This window comes from Syngnathoides biaculeatus, chromosome 2 (assembly GCF_019802595.1).
Source record: "Syngnathoides biaculeatus isolate LvHL_M chromosome 2, ASM1980259v1, whole genome shotgun sequence".
NCBI lineage: Eukaryota > Metazoa > Chordata > Actinopteri > Syngnathiformes > Syngnathidae > Syngnathoides > Syngnathoides biaculeatus.
This window is the reverse complement of record NC_084641.1, coordinates 2,261,403-2,279,882: the sequence shown is the minus strand read 5'-3', so window position 1 is coordinate 2,279,882 and position 18,480 is coordinate 2,261,403. Positions and strand designations below refer to the sequence as shown.

General features: G+C 40.9%; 2 protein-coding genes across 8 annotated transcripts in view; one reads left to right on the top strand and one right to left on the bottom strand.

Annotated features, from left to right (window-relative positions):
• The window catches only part of LOC133496738 (mitochondrial glutamate carrier 1-like), a 40,635-nt gene that overhangs the window by 15,047 nt on the left and 7,108 nt on the right, over nucleotides 1-18,480 (bottom strand). For 5 of the 7 annotated variants that reach the window (XM_061812653.1, XM_061812663.1, XM_061812699.1 and 2 more), the window contains one exon: nucleotides 5,918-6,022. The exons of 1 other annotated variant lie outside the window; for it this stretch is intronic. The gene's annotated coding sequence lies outside the window, so the exon portion shown is untranslated. Of the gene's footprint in view, nucleotides 1-919; nucleotides 1,001-5,917; nucleotides 6,023-18,480 lie in introns of those variants that run through there. One more of the 7 variants, XM_061812682.1, reaches the window with a different exon arrangement.
• camkvl (CaM kinase-like vesicle-associated, like) overlaps nucleotides 11,075-18,480 on the top strand; it is a 28,770-nt gene continuing 21,364 nt past the window's right edge. The window contains exon 1 of the mRNA XM_061812640.1: nucleotides 11,075-11,213. The gene's annotated coding sequence lies outside the window, so the exon portion shown is untranslated. The remainder of the gene's footprint in view (nucleotides 11,214-18,480) is intronic.

Below are 18,480 nucleotides of genomic sequence, written 5' to 3'. Positions count from 1 at the left end.
TGCTGGATTTGTTTCCTTATTTCCCCACACAATCACACATACTACTCTAAATTAATGCATATGTCCTTTGATTTTTGTCTGCGCATGGGTCTGTGCATTATAAAAGATGACTCACCTATATGTGACAGAAAGCAAAGGAAAGAGAAAAAAAAAGGTTATGGGTGCACTCTAATTGGGGACTTTGTCTCAGAAAGTTGTGACCGTCGACAGCTGAAAAAGAAATTATCCATCAGAGAGGATGAAAATAGAAGCTGTCAGCATTGAATGGCTTCTTCTCCTCATTTGTACAATGTAGATAATTGATGTCAGTGTTTAAAGTATGCGTGTCAAATTCAAGGCCCGTGGGCCAGATGCGGCCGGCCACATGATTTTATGTAGCCCGCGAAGACAAATCATGTGTATCAACTTCCATGATTTCTGTTCAAATCTGTACCAACATTTCAATTTGTCATACAATGAAAATTATGACATTGAGATATTGCAAGCATTTTTTTATTACCAAACATCAACAATAGTTGAAAAAACCGTTCCCCTCATTTCTGATTCCGAAAATAGTTGATAAATGTGTAAATATGATAGGTCATGGGCGGCACGGTGAACCAGCTGGTAAAGCTTTGGACTCACAGTTCTAAGGACCTGGGTTCGATACTTGCCCCGCTGATGTGGAGTTTGCACGTTCTCCCCATGCCTGCTTGGGTTTTCTCCGGGCAGTCCGGTTTCCTCCCACATCCCAAAAACATGCAACATTAATTGGACATTCTAAATTACCCCTAGGTGTCACGGACGAGACTCGGGGGTGGACCCAAATCCACGACTCAGGTGAGAGGTAAGCAGTGCGGAATAAGCCTTTATTCGTTCCAATGTCGGTTACCAGGGAGTCAGTCCAAACAAGCAGCAAGATCAGTAACGGCAGGCTTACGGGGTAGGTCGGGAGACAGGCGTTGGTCGGTACACGAGAGTTAGACGTCAGGAGTACGGTAGTGCGGGAACGAGGCATGAGAGGCAACGATCTAGCAGAGTCTCTGTCGTCCCCCGGGTCCTATATGTACTGGGTCTTAATCAAAGGTCATGAGGCGCAGGTGTGCACCTTCAGATTAGCTGGCCACGCCCAGCCCTGGCTGGAATCCAGGAGCATGACACTAGGTGTGATTGTGTGTGTGTCTGTTGGTCTCTATATGCCCTGTGATTGGCTGGCAACCAGTTCTGGGTGTATCCCGCCTCCTGCCCATTGACAGCTGGGATAGGCTCCAGCACTCCCTGCAATCCTTGTGAGGATAAGTGGCAAAGAAAATGGATGGATGGATGGATGGATGGATGGATGGATGGATGGATGGATGGATGGATGGATGGATGGGTTAATTAAAAACTTTCATGGTTTCAGTCATAATGGCCCTCTGAGAGAAACTGTAACTACAATGTGACTTGTGATAAAAACGAGTTTGACACGCCTGGCTTAAAGTGACCTCAGCATCTTCCGACAAACATAATGGTTACAAACTTATCTAATGAAAACTCCAATGTGGAAGAAAACAGGAGTATGGCCCAGGTCTGATTAATATATACAGGTATTAAATGATTTTTAAAAAAGAAAGAAAGAAAGCTTTTGCAATCATAGTTGTTCCCTCTTGGTATTGTGAATTTTTTTTTAAATTCAAACAACTGCCTTTTATTTTGAAAGGTATCCCAATGCAGTGTTGAAGTCAAGGAGGAGTTGCCCGTCCTACATTGCAACTCAAATATAGCTCTGCCAATTAAGGCCAACTCTCCTATGCTACATTAAGCATGGGAGACAAATCATTCTATAGCACCATATTATTCATGTCTCATTATGGGAGCAGGTGAACACACAGCTTGTGACAGGGTTAAATTGTTGGTGAGATGCATCGATTTGAATACGCAATGACTGCAGGTATCAGAAAATCATCTTTGTCATTTCAGAATTATGATGCATTAAAAGGTTTATTTAGCCCATTTCAAAACTCTGAATAATTAGCCTTTTTTTTCCTCCTCTGGTAAGTTGACAGCTGCAAAAAAAAAAAATCTCAATGTGGGTCAACACTGGCTCTGAATGACGGCCATGAGAAGCCCGACAGCCTTGAAAAGGTCAAAAGAAGTGAAAGGGAAGACAAAGGAAAAGCAGACTGGATGGGAAGTGAAGTGATGAGTGATACTGGTGGGTGACAGAAGGGGAGAAGAGGGTTGGCAAGATGCAAGTGTGAAATACGAAGGAGAGCTTCCGTTGAACGGAAACGGGAGGCTGTCCAGTAAAAACACCATGTGTGTGTGTGTGCGTACGTGTGCATGTGTGCACGCGTGCATGTGTGTGTGTGTGTGTGTGGTGTGTGTGTGTGTGTGTGTGTGTGTGTGTGTGGTGTGTGTGTGTGTGTGTGTGTGTGTGTGTGTGTGCATGCGGCCTAATCGTGTTACTTTATGCCAAAATAAAACACACGCCTTATGGGTAGATTACAGGCTGTGTGGGATTTTATTCTAAATTAAGGCCTGCAGGGATAAAATATGCATGTAAATCCATGTTCTTAGCTATTACAGCATGTATGTACAACAATAGGAAACAATTAAGCCGATTTAAGCACATTTTAAGGACGTTTGCAGTTTTAAAACCTCTGAATGTAGCCTCATATCACTGATCCCTAACCCCCTTTCGCTTTTCTGACCCATGTCACACCCCTGACTTCTCAAACATGACCGTTCGTGATGGCACACGATAGTAAAAGTGCATTTGCGATAAATTGTGACAGAGAACTCTGTCCAGCATCAAAAAACAAGAAGCACAAACAATACTTAGCTTGCATTACCACTGTTGGCTGACATTAGCCACAGCTGCCATGTTGGTAGCCACAATGGTAAGAGAGTGTGACTATAGCACTAATGGCTCAATTTTTGTGATGAGCGCAAATCCAGCACTACACTTTGGTATAAAATCTGCGAGGAGAAAGCAGGCTAGACCCAGTTTTGGTAATTTGGTAGGCATAGATTGACTTTCAGTTCCAAACCTCCGTTGCGGTGGTTTGCCCATCTTGGTACAGAACAGTCTACCTTAATTGAAAAAACACGCCAGCGAGTCTCGTGTTTGCTCGAAAAATCAAGATACGCCATCATTTGCACTCTCCCACATGTCACCTAGTCTATGAAAATAAATAAATATCATTAATTTGAAGTTTCTATTTTTTGGGGAATTTACAATCTATTAAGAATCCAAAACAGGTAATGAACTTACCCAGTGACCCGAAACTTTTCTTATTCTACATCGCTTCTGCTGTCTCAAGCGGCTTGAGGTCCCTTGCACTGCTTCTTTTTGATAGTCTTTTGCCCAGGTGTTGACTAACAACAGCTGAGCATTTATTTTCCAGTCATGGATATTCCAAGAGGTTTTCCCTATGTACTCTAGTTTCCTCCCGCATCCCAAAAAAATGCATTGACACTCTAAATTACCCCAAGGTGTGATTGTGAGTGCAACTGTTGTCTGTCTCGATGTATCCTGCGATTGTCAGACAACCATACGAGGATAAGCAGCTCAGAAAATGGATGGATAGATATTCCAACATAGTTTCAGCAAAGCTCCAGTTGCCCATGCTAACAGGTCAGCACAATGGTTGCAGGAGTGCGCAGGTGTTACCCCAACAATGAGCGTGCTAGCGAGTGCGCAATAAATGATAAGCTCGTCAGTCACACCTTCTATCTTTGGCTGGCGGTTGTTTTTAGGTGTGGCAGTCTCTTAAAAATTGAGACAAGATCGGCCCAAATGATAGATAGATAGATAGATAGATAGATAGATAGATAGATAGAGATAGATAGATAGATAGATAGATAGATAGATAGATAGATAGATAGATAGATAGATAGATAGATAGATAGATAGATAGATAGATAGATAGATAGATAGATAGATAGATAGATAGATAGATAGATAGATAGATAGATAGATAGATAGATAAGAGCTCTCCTCCCCTTTCTTTCTGTTTGTTGGCTTGAAGCCTTCCTGCCAGCTCCGAGTGACACATTTGGCACGTTTGCTCTGAGTCTTCAAAAGCCAATGACGCAGTTTTCCTTTTTGCCACACAGCTGCGCTTTTGCCTTCCCTTTAATGGCACAATTTAGTTGACCATATTCTTTCCATTTTATTTTCCTCTCCCAGCAGTGCACGGGGGTTTTAATGATGTGTGTTTTTCAGCCGAGTTTCACAGCACCAACGGAGGTGCGTCTCATTAAGAATAAAGCCATTCACTACAAAACGTAATGGCTCTCTCTTACACATCTGTCTGGCTTTTACGAGTCCTGCTGGTGCTCTTTTGGTGACACGTGATGTGTGGTCAGGTTTTAGAGACATAGTCAACACTGTCAACTTGTATCACACTGCTGGTAGATAAGGTATGGTATGATATATGAGTCCATTTCTGTCCCTCAATGTTGAATTACCAATATCCAAAAAGACACAAACACGCGACTTTAAGAAGTTAAGTTGGCACTAGTGACTTTTTGTATTTTCAAAAAACTATTTGTATCACCATTCCAAATCAGGTCTAGTGTAGTCATTCAAATAGTGAAGATAGTAGTTTGCAGGCTTCCTCTAGTCCAGTGGTGTTAGTAAGCTAGTAAGCTCGTAAGTTAGCCTCTAATTTATGTCTTCTAAACTTAAGAGTACAAAAATGAGTAGGAGAGCAGGACATTCCACTTCCATCCAGAATGGGAGGTAGCCTTTTTTTCACTATGTAATTTTAAAACTGCATTCGCCTCATGTCCCGTATGCAATCTCTACGCCGAAAACGGGAAATTTTGAGCAGCATTTTCAGACTGTTACAGTAGCCATCTGTCTGTTCTGACACAGACTTAACTCTGAAAAGTGACTTGATAGGGAGAAATGAGATGGAACTAAGATCTCAGTTGTCCAGACATTTTTCTCACAGCTACATTCAAAAGTAAAGGCAGCCACCGTAGCTTCGTTCCGGGTGAGGCACTTAATCATTAAGAACAAAAAAATCCTTTCATAACAGCAAGATAGTGAAAGAGGCTTTAATTCAACCAGCTGAGTCATTCCAAGACTTTAATAACAAAACAGAAATACTAGCTTTGATCAGAGCTTTCCAGCTATCAAGAACTATACGACGCAGTGAAGCCATGGCCAAGGATTTGACCAAGGAACTTTGGAAGGACATTGCAGATTCCGAGTACTTCTCGCTGCAGCAGGATGAGTCTGCAGACAAGTCCAGGGAAGACAATGTTTTTCTGGACATCCTTAATTACCACTGCATAACACACCAATGAGCATTATGCGCAATCTTCTCCAAAGATGTTTATTCCACGCACATCTGGATAACAGTGACAGTTGAGTTATTGAGTCATTGTTGCACACTGATGTCAGATGAATTAGTTGAGGCGAATTCCTGCAAACACTTTGAAGAGCTCACTCACAGAGGAAAATTACCCCAAAATGAGCAAATGTGTATCATCCTTGTCTCCACTTATTTATGTAAGTCAACCTTTTCCCACATGAAAATCATCAAGTCCAAGTGGTGTTCCACCATGAGGCAAAAACGTTCGGGCATGCCTGCTCTTGTGGTATGCGAAAGAATTACTGCCTTCCTTCACTGCAAAATAAAACTAAATAAAACACTGAAATTTTGAATGCAATGGTGTAAAATTATAACAGGAAAAATCTGTAAAGAAAAAAACACTGAAACGGTGTTGATTCACTCACACGGAGGTATTACAATAGAAATATTCAAAACATTGGATTTCTATGTAAAACTTACAAATCAGTGTTATGAAACAAATATGTCAGGGAAAATAAAAACAATGCATGCAGTTCCCAGAATGCACTGCACAATGCAATGTTGGCTTATTGCAGTAATAAAAACATAAATTCTTCCATCAATACATTTTCTTCGCCCCTTATACTCACGAGGGTCGTGGGGAGTGCTGGAGCATATCCCAGCTGTCAACGGGCAGGAGGCGGGGTACACCCTGAACTGGTTGCCAGCCAATCGCAGGGCACTCACAATTACACCTAGGAGCAATTTAAAGTGTCCAATTAATGTTGCATGTTTTTGGGATGTGGGAAGAAACTGGAGTGCCCGGAGAAAACCCACACAAGCACAGGGAGAACATGCAATCTCCACACAGGCGGGGTTGGGATCGAACCCGGGTCCTCAGAACTGTGAGACCGATGATTTACGAGCTGACCCACTGTGCGGACTTAATATAAATTATTTTCATTTGTATATATTAATGTTACTAATAATTTGTTTAAGGTGTACCTTATTTAACTATGGTATTTTTTTCACGTTTATTTTTCATTACTTTTTTTTTTTCATTCCCAGGTCTGGCTCTCCTGTTTCGATTCTGCTTGTTCTTGCCATGCATGTGTGGGTTTTCTCCAGGCACTGTCTAGCTACACTGGTCCAGCAAATAAGGTCACAATTTTTAATAAGGTCCAGATTTTCTACACTACACTACAAAATCAACAGACAACATGAAAACTGCAAGCAAAAACACACTGTAAGCCTGAATGTGTCATTGAGGCTAACACTAACACAGTGTCCAACATATAACACACAATTTTCCACCGTTTGCTTAAGTGTATTGTAAGCACCCAATCATAAAGTACAAATAAACAAAAGTCTTGACTGTTTTCTGTTTCTTACCCACAATTCTACATTACAACCTCAATCTAGACCAAGGCGATGACTTTCCGGTTAAATAAGGTCAAAATGAAATGCTTTCGAATCAAGATTTTTAAATACCGCAACAAAAAGCATTTCACACATTTCACACCAGTTGTTCATAATATAAAAACCAAACACTAAAACCTAATACAAGCAGTAAGTCTCTTTCAATAGGCCTATATTTCTATTTGTATTTATAAACTTTTGAAAATACATCATGAGCTCCATTCTCATTTGTATTTTGAAAATCTGTGAAACATAACAGTGAATAACATAACATATACAGTGAAGAAAATGAGTATTTGAACACCCTGCTATATTCCAAGTTCTCCCACTAGGAAATCATGGAGGGGTCTGAAATGTTCATCGTAGGTGCATATCCACTGTGAGAGAAATCATCTAAAAATAAAAATCCAGAAATCACAATGGATGATTTTGTAATGATTTATTTGTGTGATGCTGCTGCAAATATGGATTTGAGCACCTGAGAAAACCAATTTTAACATTTGGTACAGTAGCCTTTGCACTGGGGCCTCCACTCCCTGAGAAGGGTTGCGTCAGGAAGGGCATCCGGCGTAAAAATTGTGTCAAACATATGTGCGTTCATCTGAGATGACACGCTGTGGCGACCCCGAAAGGGACAAGCCGAAAGAAACTTCCTTCCTCTTGTTCTTTTGGCTGACAGCTCCATCCTCAGCACCCTTCTACCAATATACTCCCTCTCTCACTTCTGGACATGTCCAAACCATCAAAGTCTGGTCTCTCGAACCTTGTCTCCAAAACATGCAACTTTGGCTGTCCCTCTAATGAGCTAATTTCTAATCCTATCCAACCAGACCTTGAAAGACCCAGCCACGAGCCATCTTCAATGCTCTGGGAGGGAAAGAGGTTGTTCCCCAAAGTCTCACAATACATGGCCGCGGTCATACTCTCCTTAATAGAGTGCAGAAAAAAAAAAACAAAAGCATGACCTACCACCCCCATGCTTCTCAGTAGGGATTGTGTTCTTGGGATGGCACATATCATTCGTCTTCCTCCAAACACGGTTAGCAGAATTATGACCAAAAAGTTCCATTTTGGTCTCATCTGACCACAAAACCTTCTCCCATGGCTCCTCTGTATCATCCAAATGGTCATTGGCAAACTTGAGACAGGACCTGACATGTGCTGGTTTAAGCAGGGGAACCTTCCGTGCCATGCATGATTTCAAACCATGACGTCTTAGTGTATTACCAACAGTCACCTTGGAAACAGTGGTCCCAGTTCTTTTCACATAATTGACCAAGTCTTGTCGTGTAGTCCTGGGCTGATTCACCTTTCTAAGGATCATTGAGACCCCACCAGGTGATATCTAGCATGGGGCTCCACTCTGATTGAGATTGCCCGTCATGTTTAGCTTCTTCCATTTTCTAATGATTGCTCCAACAGTGGACCTTTTTTCACCAAGCTGCTTGGTAATTTCTCCGTAGCCCTTTCCAGCCATGTGAAATTGTACAATTTTGTCTCTGGTGTATTTGAACAGCTCTTTGGTCTTGGCCATGTTACAAGTTTGAGTCTTACTGATTGTATGGGGTGGGCAGGTGTCTTTATGCAGCTAACGACCTCACACAGGTGCATCTGAATCATGATAATGTCACGACCCATCAGTACGGAGGGAAGACCCAAATGCAGGACTCTGGAGACGCAAAGGTAGTTCATTAAAAGTGTTTATTCGGTCCAAACTCGTGGATCAGGCAGGCAGTCAAGCGAGGCAGCGGTAATCAGGACGTCGGGCGTCGAGAGCAGGTCCACGAGTAGGCAGGGGTCGGTACACGGAAGACCAATCGGAGAAGACAGGAGTATCAAAGATGTCAACCTTACGGACTCGGCCGGAGGACAGGCGGAGGTCGGTACATCAGGGTTGACAATCAAGAGTACGGGAGTGCAGGAACGGGGCATGAGTTGCGACGATCTGGTGAAGACCAGTTATTCCCTGGGTCCTATAAATACCAGGGTGAATCAGCGAGGATGAGGCGCAGGTGTGCGCCTCTTAATCAGCAGTGGTGTGCTGAGACCCACCCAGCTAGGGCTGGACCGTGACAGATAATACATGGAGTGGATGTAGACTTTCAAAGGCAGACTAACAGGTCTTTGAGGGTCAGAACTCTTGCTTCCAATATAGCACGGTGTTCAAATACTTATTTGCAGATGTATCACAAATAAATTGTTAAAAAAATCATCCATTGTGATTTCTGGATTTTTCGTTTTAGATTATCTCTCTCACAGTGGACATGCACCTACAATGACACTTTCAGACCCCTCCATGATTTCTAAGTGGGAGAACTTGGGTGTACAAATACGTATTTTCTTCACTATAGTATACGATGGAATCAGTTTTACTGACAGGTGCACTAAAAAGAGGCATGTTGGGTTCATTAAATAACGTGCTAATAATGAGTTTTTCAATATGCGCAGTGCAATTGGCTGTTGACATCGACTGTATCTTGCTTTTTACACCAAATCAGGACTCCAGCTCACCAGTCTAAAGAGAATCAGCACTACAGAATAACACCAAAGCCAAGTAGAACATTTGTGAGTGCCACTTGGACCTAGAGATGTACTGTTTCGTACTTTGCATGCATTAAGGATAACCATGTCCCGACAATGTTCCTCATTAGGAGCGTGATTTTAAATTCACTCTATTGATGGTTGTCCGAATCAGTGAATATCCTCCAAAAACCTTCACTGATGAGACTCTATTATTTGTTGAGTTGTGACCCTTTCGATCTCTCTCGTTTGACCCGTTTCTCGCACTGCCTCGCTGACACATTCACAGACGCATCCTTTTTCAGCAGATGAAAGGTTGCCTGCCGCAAGCTCAAAGTGAATATTTGCTGGAATGAAAATTGGAAGCACGTGGACGAAAGCGCAAGCGTGCAAGTGTATACATCCTATGAGCACAATAAATATAATTAGAGGCTTCCAGGTCCCCGGTGAGGTAAATTTGCATAAAAATGACAAAAAATGCATTTTAGAGGGAAAAGGTATTGCAGGTTGAATAGTAAGTTTGAAACATATATGATATCTACGTGGAACCTTTTCCATCACATCACTATTTGGTCTTGGCCACCAGCTTGCTTTCAGAATGTCAGGATTCATAATCTTGCCAGGTTTTTGTTTTTCCTCTGCTCTGGTCCCCTCTCCTCCCATAGTTAAACGTTGCTAAGCATCAGCTGTGGCCGCAGCTTTCTTCACTCCGGTCAGAAGAGAGTCACTGCAAAAAGTCATGGCACGACATGCCGAAATGAGATATCTCTCCTCATTCTAAGATCACAGTTTGGTTTTTCATTAACTTGAAAATATTAACAATAATAATAACCTAAAAAATGGTATTACATTAAGTTTGGTGGCACTTGAGCTCATTTGTTGAATTTTATTTGGAGGTGCAAAAAAATTGTGTGAATTGAAAGGAGCATTTTGCTCGCATATTGTAATACATTGTTAAGTGCCACATGCCACATAACACAGAGGCAGATTTTCACCAAGGGGTATACCACTTTTGTTGCCAACAGTTTCAAGTATTCTGTTATTTGGAGGCCACGGTACATTTACAATTATGTTGTAATAATTTTCCCAGTGTTGTACCACTCAGGGTATTATTTACAAAACGCTCACTTATGTGAGATACTGTATATCATAAATGATGAAATATAACTACTGCCTCTTGGGCTCCCATAGAAACCATGAAAGCATGTGCTTGAACACAGGAGTTAGCTCGTGCGTCATCACAGTAGCCATCTGTCTGCAGGCACACTGATATATTTACGCGTATGCACAGACTGTACGTTCAATGCCAAACAGTTCACCCCTGACCCCAGTGACCCCATTTAACACCCAGTAGACCGACGGGGTTCCGCATGATGCTTTAAAGATTTTTAATTTCTCTTTTTTTTCTCTCTCTCTTCCCACCTAACAGTGGTGCTCATTTGCCAATCACTGATGTCATTAAGCATCAGAACAAGCGATGAAATGATGGAGGTTAAATCCCACAGTTTAATCCTAACTCCTCTGATGTGCCGACAAAGAGAGAATATTTGTTTGGCCGTATAACATGCAAGTTTTGGACCGGGATGGAGTCGGGACTGTAGGGCACGTTTGGGCATGCTGGGCTTCAATCGGCTTCTAATGGTCATCTCCTATGAAAAAAGATTTTTTTTTTCCCAGTGAGTGAGTGAGTGAGTGAGTGAGTGAGTGAGTGAGTGAGTGGAGCAGGGAGGAGTGTTGGCAGTAGGAAGGGAGCAAAGTACACGTAATTCTTCCCACAAAAGCGTTGCACTCGAGCAGGAGCTGCAGTTACATCCCCTCTTTTCATTTTACCACGTTTGCACTTCAGACGGCTGGTGTTTTCTGTTCATCTTCTCTTTGCCTCACCCCCCCTCCCCCTCTATGCCTCCCCCCCACTCGTGAGTCCAGACAGGTTTCAGCATTTCCATTTTGGATAGTTTGGCTGTAAACGCGCACACCCACACTCCTCCAGTGCCGCCACAACTCAAGGTAAGAACTCACTGGTGTATGATGTAGGTCTTACGGATACTTTTGCACTCCACTTGGCAGCAAGCGCAAACATTAAAGAAATGTTTTGTTAATATAATGAAGATTGTGCCATAGTTCAGTTATTCTTCTGCATTATTAAGAAACTTATTGATTTGCATGTAATTTTACAAAAAGATGCCATTACTGTATCGTCAAAATAGTTTATTGAGCTTCTATTGTATTAGCCTTTCCACAGTGGATGTAAAGTAAAACAGTCCTTTATGGTTGTCTTCATTTGTGAGAGCTTTACTTGCATCATCCTGGGATGTGTTGACTGAAAGCTTACGTAGAATCAAGGCAGATGCTCCAAGGTTTTAAGTGTACATTTGAAATAAGTGCACGCAGCCAGCTCAGAGAGCTGAACGATAGAGCAAGAAAGGCGGGGGAGGGGGGGCTGTTATGTGCTATAAAGTATGGTCTGTGCCATCAGCAACATTGAAATAATCATGATGTGTCGACAGTTGCATTTTATAAAATCACACATTCGAATGAGCTGATTGAAAAGTGAGAATCTGTCAAAAACCAGGAAGTAAGAGTGTACATGTTCAGTTCACCTGTGAACCGCATCCATCTAGGCACTGACCCTGCAGTATTTTATGTTAAAAGTTATCTCCACGGACCTTTTTTTTTTTTTGGGGGGGGGGGATTAATGAGTATATATGTCTACTATATTGAGTTCCAGGAGAAGTACAAAATATTGCATGCATCTCTCAATAGGATACTGTGTGATTTCACTACAAAGTATTATAACATAGTAATTAAATACTGGTCTGCGAGTGTTAAATTTTATTTTATTTTTTTATTTTAGAACTTTTTTTTTAATCAACGTTCTCCGGAAAATAAATCTATTTCTATTATGCTTGCTCAAAAAGTGAAGCCACAGGCCAAGGACTCTATTTTGGCGCAGATCTTCATGCAGCTGTGAGGCTTGCTTGTTATTTGCTTTCCATTCTGCCGTGTTGAACTCTCGACCTTGCTGAATCAGAAAAGGCTTCTGAATGAATTTTCTGCAGATATATAATTTTCACAGCTTTCGTGCTTTTGCCATCTAAATGGTTACACCGCATTAAAAACTCATTAAAGGAGCTGCCGCTTTTGATGTTGTTCTCATCTATCGGTTATTAAATTGTTATTACATCAGAATTATCCTTCTCTGCCTTTGTTTTGATCTGTTGGAAGTCCTTCATGACTGGAAAACAGGGAAACATGAACATGTTGGAACCAGTAACATTTCTGGTATCGCACAAGGCTCACTTCGGTGATATTTTATGTTAAAGGGCTGTTTTATTAAATGAATAAACTATAGCAGACATGGGCATTATTATTGCCTAAATTATTCAACAATGGATAAGTACACTGCCGCATATTGTGGTTCTGGCCAAGCAGATAAATAACATTTTAGCAGTTTTATGATTTCATCAATAAGAGATCCAACGGCCGGTTGTGTGTAGGTGCTGTATAGACATCAATATCTCATTATAGTGTAAAGTGGCACAAACCCCAAATACTGGGCTTTTTGCGTGGTTAAAGGTTTAATGTTTTCCTTTAAGGTTCTACTGAGAACACGTTGATACACCTAGTTATACAGGCAAGTGGAACATGAGCATTTCTTTTCACACACGTACCACCAATGTTAGATAAGTGTCTGCTTCAGGATAAGCTGGAAGCGCGGCATATGTTTCCCCGATCTTAATTTGGTGCCAGAGGTTCCTTATGTCGTATTCATTTTATGCCTCCTTGCATCTCATCTGCGGCCAGATGAGTCTCTTCTCTCATAATCCAGACATTTTTATCTTTTATATTTAAGAAACCTTTTCTGGTGTGTAAACCAACACTAACATAGTCTTCCCTCAGGTATCGCGGATCCCCTATTATAGATTCAGTGCATGGCAGATTCTTTTCCCCAAATTCCATATTGTGTATAAATCACGATATTGCAGGATTTTGAGTGTATGCTGTCATTTTTTGTGGTGTAATAAACGCTTCCTAGCAGGAAGCATGAAAATTAGAACAACAAACAAAATGTACGTACATAGTGTACACTTTTACTGTGGTTTGCGAGTTTAAGAGTTTAAAAAGTGATTGAGAGAGTAGAAAATATGGTAAAGGTTAACAGGTTAATAAGAGTCGGTGGAGATCCAAACAGATTTAAAATATGTATAGGTAATCCCAAAAATATGTGGTTGCTATTTTGTTGATTTCACCTGGTCCACAACCTGAAGCCATTGATGAACGGGCATTTTTGGAGGGTCTGTTTGGATGGACGTTTTTTGTTTGTTTGTATTTTGCTTGACAAAAATCCAAGAACAAATTGAAATCCGTCGACAAACAAGTCAAAAGTGAGAGAACTGTCCAATGAAAAATGTGTTGAGAGAACAAAAACAACTTCTGCAATAAACACAAAAATAAACAACAGTGTTCAAATCCAAAACAAAGCACACATGACACTAAAGAGACAATATCAGCACTAGCTGTGGATCACTTTGCTGGAGAGACAAAAAAAAAAAAAAAAAAATTGGAGCAGAAGCGCACAGATGCCCAAACAAGTAAATAAAAATAAAAATTACAAACAGGCATGATGATGACACCTGGCTGGATTTATAATACTGTAGATGCCTTCTGGGAAGGGTTGTGGACTGCGACACATTTGTCAGTGTTGCTAGCAGATGATATCCACCCACTGGCCAAGTTATTCTTCATCATCAGCGTGGTTCCATTCAAAGCCTGAGCCATTCTTGACTTGTTTCTGCGGACTGCAATTTAAGCATTCTCAAAAAGAAGGATGCATGCACTCATTCATGTCCGGAAAATCCACATAAAGGGGCTTATCTCAAGACATCATATTCCTCAAATAGAGAAGCACGGCACTGTGCGAGCAAAATAAGTGCTCTTCTGCTGTAACTACTGTTAATGACACGCTATTAATATTTCCCAGAATGCACTCAGATAGGCAGAGAGACAGAAAAGAGATTGTTCTAAAACTGAAAATGGATTTGACTGGATTCCAAATGTTAAAAGGTCAAAGGGAGCAGCTATACAACAACAATGATCAGACAGGACAAAACTAAAAATAAAACGCAGCATTTAGACGAGAGGACGGACAAGAAAGCTGATTGGCAGAGCAGATGAAACCGATGACCAGTTGCCATTTATTATCATTCATTCTCCCACAATGGCACCATTTTTTTTCTTGTTACTCCAGAACATCGGCAACCCTCGTGACGACAAGCAGTACAGAGATACGATGGATGCTTTATGCATTTTGCTATTCGACGAATACGCTGGGTACTCGTAAAACACACCACCGGAAGATAGGAAAGAAGATCCTAAACTCATGAATTCCTCATGAAATCTTGTATTGCACATTTGTATTCGTAGTGTAGATACTGTATAGCTATAGTTTAGCCAGCCTGCCTTTGTCCTGTTTGTACATCTTCTGTCTAAGACTAAGCGATGGGATACTAGTGAAAGAACCAGAATAATTTTGTCTTTACACTTGGAGGGCTGAATGTTTTTTTCCAGGCGAGGGACCGCCTCATCTTTGTGATGTCTATTTATTAGATGACAACAACATATCTAATTCACAATAAATGCATTCGTTCTCAGCTTTTTGAATGTTTACTCAATGCTGGAGTTTGAAAGCCAAATTGTGAAGAAAAAAAAAGAAAAATAGAAGAAGGCGGTCTTTTCTGACCTCGCTGACTCCAGTCTTCCTCCAAAGTGGTGGGTGAGAAGCTGCTTAATCATTCATACAAAAGATGTGTTATTCTGCACGTGGTGAGATACGGAATTAGCCAGTATTCAAGCCCGTCTAAATATGTACTGTATGTGGTGAGAAGCTATGAATTAGTTATGAATGATCCTATCCTCACAGCCCTGTAGCGTTACAGGAGCAAGAGGAGCGATTAGAAGTACTGAACAGTGTAGAATATGGATCAGACAGAAATAAAAAATGCAATGAAGAGAAAATGAGTATATCACTGATATACCATTATTTCTCGGTGCTTTTGAAAATGGTCACCATTCCTCATTTCTCCATGTGCTTGTCCTCTTTGTCTCTTAAACTGTATTGTTTTTTGCTGTGTGCCTCTGCCTCGCTTTCTTTCTGTCACTGTTTTCTTTCACTTCCATCTTATTTGTCAGCATTATTTGTTGTGTAAATGGACAGAATGTGCTGGCCGAAGAAAGAGATCAGAAAGGTAGAAAGAGAAGATGGTGAGTAAAAGAGTGCCGGCGTTATTCCTTAAACGACATCAAATGTGAAAAAAACCTAACCCTAAAAAAAAAAAAAAAAAATGAAAAAAAGCCCATGACTCACTTACCTACCTATAATTATCCTTATTCTTAATTGCCAAACAAAATCGGCATGTAATTTCAACCTATTTCTCATTGTTACCTGTATACAGTACTTGCTTGCTTGGGCCTTTGTCATTCTTATGTGCTCAGTCCAGGCTATGAGCGCTTATGTAACACCCCAAGCTGTTGTAATGGCGGATCCAACACGGCTCTGGCTGACCAGTCCCTCAAATGCAGCTCACTATCTCATCGTGATGAAGGATGCCAAAAAACCTTCAGTTCCCCTGCTTTGACAAATATGGACATCTGTACATGTTTGCGTGTCTGCGTGTGTGTTTATTAGACGCCATGACTCAATGGAGTGATTTCTACTGGTAATTAATCCTATGAGCACAACTGATTTCATCCATCCATCCATTTTCTGAGCCCCTGATCCACGCAATTAACGCTGGCTATCAAGCACCCCAACTTTACCCACTTAAATGCATGGACAGGTTCAAGAATGGCGAGCACATCGTTCTCTCAAGTGATGCTTTTTCAAGGATCAAAAAGGAAACAGGAGGGTTCCAGGCTAAAAGCACATCTGTAGACATGATCTAAATAAGACAAGAGGAGAAAAGGAAAAAAAATAACTGACGTCGACCGTATTTATTGGCTGTGGTAGTCGTAAAGGACTTTTTATGCTCATATTATGCAAAGTGAGCGATGCTACAGGTGAATGATGACTGCTCTGTAGATGCTATGTTTCTCATCGCTCTGAGGATGGATGAGTTTAATACAGTAGTGCTTCACAACAAAGGCAGCTTTCTTCAGCACAATGCATTTTTCACTCCGGCTAACTCCACGAATTAAACTTGCTCCCATGTCCACCTTGAAACCAATTGCCCAACTTGGCCTTTTGCTTTTTTACTTTGCTACCCAATCTCTTCGCTGTGCTGGAGAGTGGCTCCTCATTAATGGATGAATTCATCGACTCATCTACGATAGACAAGGTTGTAGTGAAAGGTACTGATGAGAATGGATGACTCACTAGAGTCCAGAAAATCATGGGCTTTCTCTCTGAGCTGTACAGTATTGGGGTTGAAATGACTAGTTAACGCGTAATGACGATTAAAGCTTGAATTCAATGTATTATTACCTATCACGCTTTGTGGGATTAGCAACATGGACGCCTCACTGAAACCAATCGGTGCTGTTAACTAGCAGCGGTGCTTCAAACATGTGGAAATGTTTTACTAAAAATGAGATCGGTAGCACGTTCACTTGCAAAATATGGAAGTCAATCCACAAATAAAATCAAAGCGAAAGCGTTATGAATGGTCATCGGAAAAGGCAGCCGCCAGCGTTAGCTAACAAACAGCCTCTTTCTAGTCACTTCAGCCATTCTATCGTAAATCACAATCAGTCTGTCTCAGAGGCAGGCAATTCTTATAAAACTCGAGCGTCAATCAACGAAACACAATTTGGCACAGTACATTTTTGCATAGCAATCTCTTTTTCTTTTCTTGTTTTTTTTACATAGCAGTTGGGTTTCATGAAGAGTTGTAGAATTTTACACATTCTGACTTTCTGCAAGGTTTTGAAGTTATCTGAATGGGTTTGGATGAACAATTCAGGAGGTGCAGGGGGTTGATGGGGGCAGTGCAGATGAAGACAGTCCGGGAAAGTGACCGCAAATTCAAAAAAGCTTTTGGAGGAGAAACTACAAATTTGTATCAATCTCAATAACGCGGTCGATTTATCAATCACAACCCTAACCCTGAGACAGAAAACGGAGAGTTTTGGGAAAAATAAAATACCGCAAATAAATTTGAATATCCCCTGACCTATCTTCTATTTTCTGCTCCTGTTAATTTAAAAAGAAAATGATCTTATTCATTAATTGATTGTCTGGTACCAGATAATTGTGTGAAATACTTTGCAATGTGGATGAGAGAGATGGCGAAGGCCGAAGTGACACCACGACAGCAAGATGCTGGGAAAGGCAGCTAAATGGGAGAAAAGCTGGAGCATGTTCTGCTTTTGCTCTGACCTGGTTCCAGTTAATCCGCCCACTTTACACGATGAACATTACCTCCACACTGTATTTATAGAGCATATTCTCTGTGTTTTTGTTTCCGTGTAAGCCTGCCTGGATATGTTTTTTTCACAGTTTTCAACCAGCGTCAAAGACTGACAGCTAAGCAGGTTATCATCAAATTTTAAAAATATTATTACTATTGATTTTTTTTTTCTTTAAAGCTCAAGTAAAAGTTTTCACAGTATCCGGTCAGGTTTAGGCTATATCTCGGATTACTATTTTGATAACACATCACCAGTGGGGCAAAATTAATTTATCTCACCATGATTTAAACCAAGTTTATCCTTCCTATTAGTGGAAGAACACTCACCACCTGCTGAAAAACTGGTTATCGCGATAATAGCTGCCACAATCTAGCCTACTACCAATTAGAGCAAAACTGTTTTTCCATTTTCAATTGAAGGGGAACAGTGATCCAATCAAAGCAAAGCTTATTTACATGTAAAATATTGATGAGAAATCCAGCTGTCTCATCTGAAAAATGGTTTTGGCTGACTAACATAGGTTGATAAAGGGCATCCTAGGTATTTCCAACCCAAATTACCAAATGATCAAAGATTATTAAAATCAAATAAATGGCAACATTTTTAAAAAAGAAAGAAAAAAGTGTGACTTTTTTGCCCTTGCTTAAGTCCATACAATGTAGTGCAAGTATACAGTATAATACAACCCCTCTGAGGGGTCAGGGGTGAAACTAAACACACTATGAATGCATATTAACTTTTATCTCCTTGGGGAGTTGATTCAGGAGAATTTCCAATTCAATATTGGAGGCCATTATTAATGAATGAGCCGAATGCTTCTCCTCCCGCATAGATGGTAACCCTGCAGTGAATTCCAGCTCCATAGGCA